Source organism: Bufo bufo, chromosome 5 (assembly GCF_905171765.1).
Source record: "Bufo bufo chromosome 5, aBufBuf1.1, whole genome shotgun sequence".
Taxonomy (NCBI): domain Eukaryota; kingdom Metazoa; phylum Chordata; class Amphibia; order Anura; family Bufonidae; genus Bufo; species Bufo bufo.
Genome location: NC_053393.1, coordinates 466,434,676 through 466,446,548, shown reverse-complemented (window position 1 = coordinate 466,446,548; position 11,873 = coordinate 466,434,676). Strand labels below are relative to the sequence as shown.

Sequence of the window (11,873 nt, the reverse complement as noted above, 5' to 3'; positions counted from 1 at the left end):
CAGGGAGAGGTGAGTTTAGCTCTGCGCTGGCTGTACTCACCGCTCCCTGATCTTCCAGTGACAACACTGCGTACAGCGTCAGGATGTAGTGCACGTAGGAACGAATTATGACCTGACGCTATACGACGTTAGGTTACAGTGCAACTCTAGGTCAGCAGAAGACCATGGAGTGGCGAGTGTCAGCATAGTCCAGAGCAGGAGAGGTAAGTTCATTTATTTTTTGTTTTGTCTGATGGTGCTTGAGGGTCTGATCAGAGGTGTGAGGAGGAATAGGGGGCTGATACAGAGGTCTGATGGAGCTTGGGGTATGATAGGAATCTGATCTGATGTCTGATGGAGCTTAGGGGTCTAGGTTTTATTTGATGTGTGATGAAAAATATTTTTTTCCTTACATTCCTTCGCTGTATCCTAGGTGCTTTTTATGGTCCGTTGCATCTTAATGGAGCGAAAAATATGGCATATGTAAACTGTTCCATGTTGAACATTTTAATGATTCATTATTACATGTGTCTTAGATGTCTAAATCAGATCATAAATTGTGGATCTTAAACACAGCGTATGACCATACTGTAGATGTCTGGCCACCCAACTTCTGCACTTTTTGGTGTCTTCCAGATTTTCACATTCTGTTCCCAGCAGAAGAACCTCAGAACAGTGACTTTATTTACCAAGGTGTCTGACAGTGACTCAGCCTAAGGCCCGTACAGACGTACTGCTCACCCTCCTATAGTTACAGCACCGTAATGGTTGACTCAAATAAATAGAAAAGCACTTGCCATTCCCTAAAAATAGACCTGTAGTATCATAGTCCCAACATAGCTCAGCAACCTGATAAAACAGCTGCCACTTGCTCTCGCCAGACACAGAGGGACACAGGTCCTGCTTGGGACACAGGGAAACTGACAACCCATTTGGGGACTTTCTGCTCGGAATCTGGAAGGCCTCTTTTCATGTAAGTTAATGCAATATATTCTAATACACTATATTATATGGTGTAGTTAATTTACTCTAAAACTACATCATTAGCACCAGTAGTAGTGGCTATGGAAACTCATTTACGTAGATACTATGCTGCTGTACTATTGTTCTTAGATTGATTTTATATTATTTTGCATAAAACTTTTTCTGGTGTGTTTGAAAAATAGAACTTTATATTTCTTCTATTTTGAACTATGAAGAACAGTGTTACGGTATCTTGAGTGTTACGGAATATAGGAGCACTAGAGTTATACATTACAGGTAGTTCATGGAAAAAACTGATAGATTACAACATTGTGTTTCTATCTATTATTTCACATTTGGTTGGTGTCTTCTCAATTTTGTAGCCATTGTTTCACATTAATCCTAAATTCTAGTATTAGTAAATCTGCTTTTATAGAAACATTCATCGGTTGTATCCAAAGTGAAAACAGCATAGGGGTTTTACAATTTAAAGGATAAAAAGTGGCATGCTTTACAATTTCTGGGGGGACTGAAAAAAAGCTACAAATTTCTCCATTTCCCTTTTGCTGATGTGGCCCATCTGGTTGCAACAAGTCTTATGGTCAGAAAAAGTACTAACAAGAAGATGTAATATAAATTTGTTTTATCTGTCAGTTGTGAGGTTGGATGCCGTGACTTACGTCAAACATTAATAAATCAGAATTATGCTATATGGTAATATTATAGATCAATGGTGGTAGGCTCACCGATCAACATAACACAGGTTGAATGTGTTCTGCTATAGAATCTGGTAATTATCACATTACTGATAGAGTGATCTAGAAGCTATGCTGAAATATCACTGTTTATAGGTTATGGAAATAGGAAATAGTTTTAGCATGGGACCTGATTTTCAGGCCTACAAAGGATACAAAGGATAATGGGTTGGATAGATAGATAGATAGATAGATAGATAGATAGATAGATAGATAGATATCCAGATGTGCATACCCATCATACCCAAGAAGACTGGAGGCTGTAATCGCTGCTAAAGATCCTTCAACTAAGTCCTGAGTAAAGGGTCTGAATATTTATGCCAATGCAAGATTTAAGTTTTTCCTTTGCAGCAAATATTCAGAAAATTCTGTTTGCACTTTGTCATCATGGGGTATTGAGTTCAGAATGATGGGGGAACACTTTTTTGTTTCTTTTAGCATAAGGTCACAAGATAACAGAGTGAAAGTATCTGAAGACTTTCCAAATGCATTGTATGCATTATTAATCCATACAGAACACACTGATATTTAACTATTATCACGATAGATTGATAGCAGATGATGATAGATAGAGATGGCCTTGCAGCTCGCCCGGCGATCGTTTCGCGGCGAACTTTGCGTGTTCGCAATTCGACGAACATGCGAACATATAGAGATATTCGCGCCCGCCATATTATTTTACATTGTCAAGAACTTTGACCCATGACACATCCATCAGGTGGTAGAGGACAGCCAATTGAGACGTTTCAGCACATGGACATACCCCCTACCTTATAAATAGACCCGATCTGGCCGCCATTTTACATTCAGTGTTTTGCCAGTGCAGAGAAAGGTTTCTGTGTGGAGCAGGGACAGGCTGTTAGGGACACCAAACACTAGCTAATAGGGCCACAAAATTCTTTTAAGGACTGGTATAGGCGTGCTATCGATAGGTGTGATACACAGAGGGGTGCGATATACTTATAATATACTTTTATAATGAGTCAAAAACACATAGATCTATATAGTGATCATCTGGAAGTCAGGGGCCTAGGGGCTAGGGGCTTACTAGGGCCATATTTATATGGGGTAAGGTTCCAGACGGGGTCGCTCTTATCAGGGCGGGTGGTCTGTGGTTAGGCTATCAGGGCCAAAATAGCAACCCCCTGTAGGGCAATATCAGGGACAGTTCTTTGCCCACCCTGTCCTTCAATACCACATCATCATCTAGCCCAGGGATAGATGTTTTTTACTTTCACTCCGGGATTCATGGATGTGCACTGGAACCCCCTGGATTGTGGTAGGACATATGGTTTCTGATTTGGTGCTGCCGAGCACTTGTTATTGCCTACCACATCTATGCTTTTTGCTTAACTTTAATAATTTCATTTATTTTCATTTTGAGGGACATCTTTTCCATTCACACGTCCGCAAAATGGGTCCGCATCCGTTCCGCAATTTTTCGGAATGAGTGCAGACCCATTCATTTTCAATGGGGCCGGAGTGGGCTGTCCGCATCCGCATCTGCGGATCCGCACTTCCGCATCCATGCTTCCGTTTCTGCAAAAAAATAGAACATGTCCTATTCTTGCCCACAATTGCAGACAAGATTGGGCATTTTTCTATTATAGTGCCGGCGATGTGCGGTCCGCAAATTGCGGAATGCACATTGCCGGTGTCTGTGTTTTGCAGATCCGCAAAACACTTACGGATGTGTGAATGGACCCTCATAGTAACATTATTAAAGGTTACGTTTTATCTTTATGTACAGTACAGACCAAAAGTTTGGACACACCTTCTCATTCAAACAGTTTTCTTTATTTTCATGACTATGAAGGCATCAAAACTATGAATTAACACATGTGGAATTATATACATAACAAACAAGTGTGAAACAACTGAAAATATGTCATATTCTAGGTTCTTCAAAGTAGCCACCTTTTGCTTTGATTACTGCTTTGCACACTCTTGGCATTCTCTTGATGAGTTTCAAGAGGTAGTCCCCTGAAATGGTCTTCCAACAGTCTTGAAGGAGTTCCCAGAGATGCTTAGCACTTGTTGGCCCTTTTGCCTTCACTCTGCGGTCCAGCTCACCCCAAACCATCTCGATTGGGTTCAGGTCCGGTGACTGTGGAGGCCAGGTCATCTGGCGCAGCAACCCATCACTCTCCTTCATGGTCAAATAGCCCTTACTTTCAAAGTTTTCCAAATTTTTCAGCTGACTGACTGACCTTCATTTCTTAAAGTAATGATGGCCACTCGTTTTTCTTTACTTAGCTGCTTTTTTCTTGCCATAATACAAATTCTAACAGTCTATTCAGTAGGACTATCAGCTGTGTATCCACCTGACTTCTCCTCAACGCAACTGATGGTCCCAACCCCATTTATAAGGCAAGAAATCCCACTTATTAAACCTGACAGGGCACACCTGTGAAGTGAAAACCATTTCAGGGGACTACCTCTTGAAGCTCATCAAGAGAATGCCAAGAGTGTGCAAAGCAGTAATCAAAGCAAAAGGTGGCTACTTTGAAGAACCTAGAATATGACATATTTTCAGTTGTTTCACACTTGTTTGTTATGTATATAATTCCATATGTGTTAATTCATAGTTTTGATGCCTTCAGTGTGAATCTACAATTTTCATAGTCATGAAAATAAAGAAAACTCTTTTTTAAAACTTTCAATTTTTATTGATTTTTCAACATAAGAAAATCAGACAGTAAATATGTCATTTGCATAAGCCAGAACAATGTTAAGATTTGCAAGTACAACTTTGACATTTATATTGTGATGTTACATATTTAAGCCAACAAAAGAATACCAGCTAATAAATGTCACTTGTATAATCCAGCAACTATCACTTAATATATGTTAAGCATATTGATGACATATACAACAAATTGTAACATAGTCAATTCAAGAACAAGACTAATGGATTGAATCCAGAACTTGTGATCCATTTCTAAGATATATTTTATTCTATACTTTAGTGTACCGCTATATATGCTTACCCTATACCGTAATCCATCCACCGTCCTCCATCCAAATAAAGAAAACTCTTTGAATGAGAAGGTGTGTCCAAACTTTTGGTCTGTACTGTATATTCTAATGGATTGCCTTCCTTGTACAATGTTATAATATACTTTCTATGTTAGAAAGTATATTATAGTGCATTTGTATTGTGCGGCAGTTGTGTGCGGTTCTGCTGCGATACTGCAGGAATATAGAGGGACAAGCGTTATTGGAACAAATAATTTCTACTGGTGTGAGATACCAGTCGCCCCCCCAAAAAACTGATTGAAGCGGGGTGTTATACGTATAACAATATACTTTCTTTATAGTGCATTTGGGTACTGTATAGTGCAGTTGCGCATGCACGTACTCGAAAATTATATTGCCTATATTTCACATTGAAAAAAATTATGAATGGAGATCGCAAATTCGAATAATACATCTGGTATGTCACTGTCCATGTTGTGGGACTATTTGTGCACTTCCAGTAATTATTTCTTGGCTGCAAATATGAGCTGAAGGTTTTTCAGGTTCGCCTGCTATTAAAATGAATCGGACCCGCCGCAAACTTGCGGTTAGCGAACATTTGATCGTGTTCGCGCGACCGCGTTCGCAAACCATCCCCACAGGTGTTCTTCCATCACTAATGATAGATAGATAGATGATTGATAGATAGATAGCAGATAATAGATAGCAGATGATCGATAGATAGATAGCAGATGATGATAGATGATAGATAGATAGCAGATGATAGACAGATAGATAGCAGATGATAGATAGATAGATAGATAGATAGATAGATAGATAGATAGATAGATAGATAGAATAAAAGCACAAAGTCTCTGTATAGGGAATAAGTCCACTCAAGTGCTGCAAATCCCAAGATGATGTGGGTAAAAGTCTGATAAGTAAAATGATAAAAGAAAGGATTGCGCTGCAAGAGAGGATTCTTTTAAATGTTCCTAATATTTTCTCTTTCTTACATTCGGAAAAATCTTCAGTTAGATGGACCACATTCAATCATAAATTTTCAACAGTTGCATGGAAACCTGAAATGCAGTGAAAAAAATGCACTATGGTGTAGTATGTTCAAACACTTGTCGCATCAGATGTATGCGATATACTCACAAAGATCACTTGTAATGCGAAAAGAGAGAGATGCCTGGGCAGCATACATTGTTTTTAACACGATTTTAATCCTGTGTTTTTTGTAAGTACAATAAACCCTTTTCATTTGCAACCACTGGTACGTTCTTCACCATTTTCTGCGCCTTCCTTCCTTTTCGAGCTTTATGGAAGTGTGAGACGGGAGATATTTCGAAGTGACGCTCTCCTGGTGGCATCACAGTTCAGACAAAGATCCTCTGAATTGATGGCTCCTGGTCCTTACCTGCCCTACAATCAGAGCTCCCTGACTGAAGACACACCGGTCTCTCTCTATGCGCATTACAAGTGATCTTTGTGAGTATATCGCATACATCTGATGCGACAGGTGTTTGAACATACTACACCATAGTGTGTTTTTTTCACTGCATTTCAGGTTTCCATGCAACTGTTGAAAATTTATGATTGAATGTGGTCCATCTAACTGAAGATTTTTCCGAATGTAAGAAAGAGAAAATAATAGGAACATTTAAAAGAATCCTCTCTTGCAGCGCAATCCTTTCTTTTATCAGATAGATAGATAGATAGATAGATAGATACAGCTAGTCTCCTGGACTAAATAAAAGATAAATATTATGCAGTTTCAATATAGCAGCCCAATAAATATATCTTCCTCTAAGCCCCACTTGCAAATATCTAAGATTCTTCAGCAAACTTCAGGCCTTTTCTATCCCCACAGGATATATTTAAGGTCATCTAGCTATTCGATATTTCACATCAGAAGACTGGGGAGAAGTATTAATCTGAAGTGGGCAGGGGTGCTGTAAATACAGCATGGGGGCACACAAAATAAAGCTCTGTTTAACATGCCTAGGATGTTTGGTTGAAGAAGAGGAGACCTGCTAGAGACAGCTGTCTGCTGGTAGAAGGGTCTGCTTCCTGGTGCCTGGGGACAGCTGCACAGGACTTCACCACAATACTGTTCTTAGAATACTTTACCACATTCCTGGGTTTGACATAATTCCCCAAAGACCAAAATACACCATAGTTTGATCTATTTTGCTGCAATCAGACATAGACACCAGTTGTCATGGGATGGAATAACATTCTTCCAGTTTTTGGTGCTTTTGTCATAGCAGAAGTTTTCCATGAACACATTGTTTTATACCACTGGGATTTTTTACTTGTTTTGTTTCTTTTTAGTGATGATCGAGCATGCTCAGCCGAACACCAGTCAGTCCCCAGCCGCCACTATTTTTCCCGGTGTGCTATCCCTGCCTTACACCAGCATGTGTCCCGTAACATCACCCATGCCCTGACCAACGCAGTTATTGGGAAGGTCCACTTAACGACTGACACATGGACAAGTGCTTTTGGCCAGGGACGCTACATTTCCCTGACGGCACACTGGGTGAACGTTGTGGAGGCCGGGAGCGAGTCGTACCCTGGGATGGCACAGGTGCTGCCGATGCCAAGGATTGCGGGCCCTACTTCCATCAGGATTTCGGCCACCACATACATTAGTGGCTGCAACCCCCTTTTCTCCTCCTCCACCTCCTCTTCCACTTCCACCTCTAAATTCTCATCTTGAAGCACCAGTCAGCCATCAGTCAGTAGCTGGAAGCAGTGTAGCACTGCAGTGGGGAAGCAGCAACAGGCGTGCTGAAACTAATTTGATTAGGTGACAAACAGCACACTGCCGCAGAGCTGTGGCAGGGTATAAGGGACTAGACTGAGCTGTGGCTCTGGCCACTCAACCTAGAACCAGGCATGGTTGTGTCTGATAATGGCCGTAACTTGGTGGCGGCTTTGGAGCTCGGCAAGCTCACACACATACCATGCGTAGCCCACGTGTTCAACTTAGTGGTTCAGCGGTTTCTCAAAACCTACCCCAATTTGCCTGAGCTACTGGTGAAGGTGCGCCGTGTGTGTGCCCATTTCCGAAAGTCATCTACAGCTGCCATCGGTCTGGCAAACGCTGCAGCAGTGCTTGCAACTGCCAGCTCACCGACTGTTGTGTGTCGTGAGCACCAGCTGGAACTCCACGTTCCATATGCTGGCCAGGCTTTGTGAGCAGCAGAGGAAAGTAGTGGAATACCAATTGCAACGTGGTCGTCGCCTTTCCAGTCAGCTTCCGCTCTTCACAAGCAACGAGTGGGCATGGATGTCTGACCTTTGTGAAGTTTTACGCAACTTTGAGGAATCAACACAGATGGTGAGCGGCGATGTCACTATTATCAGCATAACCATCCCACTTCTGTGTCTACTGAAACGCCCGCTGCTCACAATGAAGGCGGACGCTTTGCATGTGGAAGAGGTGAAAAAGTATACAGAGTAATAGCCAGACTACCCTCCGTTCGTCTTCTCAGCGCAAATTGGATGATGATGAGGAGGAGGAGGAGCAGGAGACCGTTGCCTCCGCTACAGAGGGTAGTACCCACAGCAGGTTTATTCCATCTGTTCAGCATGGATGGGCCGAAGAGGAGGAAGAGGATGAGGAGATTGAGATTGACAGCAAAGTCTTGTCTGTTATAACTCTGGCACACATGGCTGACTTTATGTTATGCTGCCTTTCCCGTGACCCTCGCGTTATACACATTTTGAGCAACACTGATTACTGGTTGTTCACCCTTCTCAACCCCTGCTACAAAGAAAACTTCTCATCTCTCATTCCTGTGGTGGAGAGGACTAGCAAAATGGTGCAATACCAGAAGGTCCTTGTGGAAAAATTGCTCCACAAATTTCCAGCTGACAACGCTGGCAGTAGAGTACGTAGTTCCTTGGGCAACCGAGGAAGGGGAGACGAGGGGGAACACACAGCAGTTCCAACAGAGGCAAGGCAACACTCTTCAAGGCCTGGGACAGTTTCATGACACCCTCCCAGCAACCTCTCCCTGATGCTCAGCCTAGTGGCACAACGAGAGAAAGGTTTTGGAAGATGGTGAACGTACGTAGCAGACCATGTCAGACTATGTCAGCGTCCTCAATGATCCCTCTGTGCCTTATGACTATTGGGTGTCCAAGTTGGACACGTGGCACGAACTGGTGCTCTACGCCTTGGAGGTGCTGTCCTTCCCTGCCGCCAGCATTTTGTCAGTGCGGGTATTTAGTGCTGCTGGGGGCATAATAACTGATAATTGCATTTGACTGTCAACTGAAAATGCTGACAAGTTGACTCTTATCAAAAGGAACAAGGCCTGGATTGCCCCTGACTTCTCTACTCCACCAGAGGAAAGCGGCTGAACATAAAGGAACTTTAAATGTGGCTTTTATGGTGTATTGAATACACTGTATTCCCATGCACCCCTTTCACCACAAAAATGAGTATATGGTTCAATCTTTCTTTTCTCGTCCTCCTCCTACATCATATCAACATGCTTATTAGGCTGCCCTCGCTCCTAATGTTTTAGAGGGTCAGCTCAGCAGCAGGCACTCGCCCATAATTTTTTCCATGGTCAGATCAGCAGCAGGCACTCACCCCTAATGTTTTAGAGAGTCAGCTTAACAGCAGACGCTCAACTATATTTTTTTCGATGGTCAGCTTAGCAGCAGGCCCTTGCCCATAATGTTTTAGTTGGTCAGCTCGGCAGCAGGCCCTCACCCATAATGTTTTAGATGGTCAGCTCGGCAGCAGGCCCTCGCCCATAATAGTTTAGATGGTCAGCTCATCAGCAGACCCTCGCCCATAATTTTTTCCATGGTCAGATCAGCAGCAGGCCCTCGCCCCTAAAGTTTTAGATGGTCAGCTCAGCAGCAGGCTCTCACCCCTAATGTTTTAGATCGTCAGCTCAGCAGCAGACCCTCACCCCTAATGTTTTAAATGGTAGGATCAGCAGCAGGCTCTTGCCCCTAATGTTTTAGAGAAGGCATGCTCAACCTGCGGCCCTCCAGATGTTGCAAAACTACAACTCCCATCATTCCCTGACAGCCTACAGCTATCATCCTACAAAAGGGAATTGTGGGAGTTGTAGTTTTACAACAGCTGGAGGGCCGCAGGTTGAGCATCCCTGTTTTAGAGGGTCACCAGCAGGCCCTTGCTCCTAATGTTTTTGAGGGTCACCAGCAGGCCATCAATCATAATTTTTAAAGGGTGTGTATGATGCCCTCCTTTATGTGTAATAAAGGGTGTATCGGAGTGCCGGTTCCTTGTTATTTTTGGCAGCCCTTTCACTTAGTACATGGGCTTTATGAGTGTAGGAGTCCCACTACCTGAACAATTGCACCACAATGTGAATGAGGCCCTCCTTTATATGATATACTGGTTGTATCAGAGTGCCTCTTCCGTGCAATTTTTGGCAGCACTTGCACTTTATATACAAGTAAATATACAGGAAAGAATGTTTCCTAACAATTTTTCCTCTAAATTCAATTTTATCTTCGGTTTTGTGCATATTATTGTCAGTCTGTAAAAGTGCCGTACTACTCGGACAACATCGTCCCCAGCAGCGACCTTGGAGTCCACGATGCATGCATACATCCTCCCCATGCTGTTCCCAAACCATTTCAGTGGCGTTTCCATCAATTTCTGACCTTTTCATGTGAACCAGACACCATCCCCTCTTCAGAGCAGGGGGTGCCTGGTTTAATGTTCGGGTTCTCCCATTGACTTCCATTGTGCTCGGGTGTTCGGTAGAGCACCCGAGCATTCCGAGGTGTTCTACTCGAGCACCCGAGCACTTTGGTGCTCGATCAACACTATTTCTTTTACAATAAAAGAAGTTGCTTTTTTGCTGAAATTTTATTGACTGAAAATCAGTTCTGTCCATCTGAATGGGGCTTTTCGGTGACAGGCGCATGGATTTCTGCAAGCCAACAACTGGAGCACACTGCTGCTCCTTTCAATTCTAAGGGGCTGCTGGAGATAGCCAAGCACTTTCCCATAGAGCTGATGGGCAGACACATATTCAGGCTCGGGAATGAGTGCTGTTCTTATGAAAGGCGGGTGACACAGGTGTTGGACCCCTGCCGATCAGACACTTATCCATTGTCCTGTGGATAGGGGATAAGTTGTTAGTTTGGGACAACATTTTTAAGAAATTTGGAGAATTTATTTTTCTTTGATGTTTTGGTGTCCAGTCTCCTGAGGCTTCTACCCACCCATACCATTGCTTTTTGCTGTGCCGCTTTACTGTGGCACTCTACTTCCTCTGATTAAATGCTGTGATCAGACCTAACAGTGTGCAGGTGTTAATACTAGTTAATACTTGGACAGGATTTGGAAAAAAAAAAGTCCTCAGCTTTTCCTAGAATCTCTAAACAAAACCTATGGTTTAAACAGAGCCTAATAAGATGCATGGTTTATTATACTTATATTCATATAATGAAGATTATTATTTTTTTAACATTGATGAAATTGCATTGAGTTACTTTTCAATATGACCAACATCAAAACGTATATGGCAAGGTAAAAACCAAATACAAATAGACATTAAAATATTGTTTCATAGTTACAGTATTTTTTATTGTTACATATTTAACAGACGTTAGGTATTAACTAGGAACCATACAATAGATACTGGATCCATGAGTTGGACCTGTCTTCAATGGCTGACATGTATAAAGTCCATCAGATTAGACAGACACACTGGCTTCTCATCCTGCTATTATGAGTGCCTAGCCATCTATGAGAATTCCACAAGGCAGGGCACGTCAGAGGCGCCAGAGATTACCAGTCCATTGTCAGAGCAGATATTTTCATTGAATGTCAGGGGCGATGTAACCAGCCTATGTCCATTTATTACAGAGAGCAGATGTTGGCATTCTATCATCTCTGGCACTGACAGTCATTCAGGGTTTTTTATATACATTTCCATAAAAAATTAGCACATCTGACATAGGCGTCCTGTATGCACATACCTGTTTTGTTGTGAAGATTAGAACAAACTACATAAAAGAACCCATGGCTGTAACTGTGCTGGGCACTAGGAGTTTATTAGGTGACAAATTCATAGAATTCCAGAGGCAGGGTGAGATTATTATGGAATGCCTGCCTAAAATTCCTCTAACTGCAAAAATATGGTTTAAAATAATACAATACCATTACTACAAATCTGCAACAAAGTTCAAGGCACTGCCAAAGAT

The 11,873-nt window shown here is 42.3% G+C and overlaps 1 protein-coding gene across 1 annotated transcript in view; it reads left to right on the top strand.

Moving 5' to 3' along the window:
* Window positions 1-842: 842 nt before the first annotated feature.
* XIRP1 (xin actin binding repeat containing 1) overlaps window positions 843-11,873 on the top strand; it is a 30,045-nt gene continuing 19,014 nt past the window's right edge. Inside the window, exon 1 of the mRNA XM_040433782.1 lies at window positions 843-952. The gene's annotated coding sequence lies outside the window, so the exon portion shown is untranslated. The remainder of the gene's footprint in view (window positions 953-11,873) is intronic.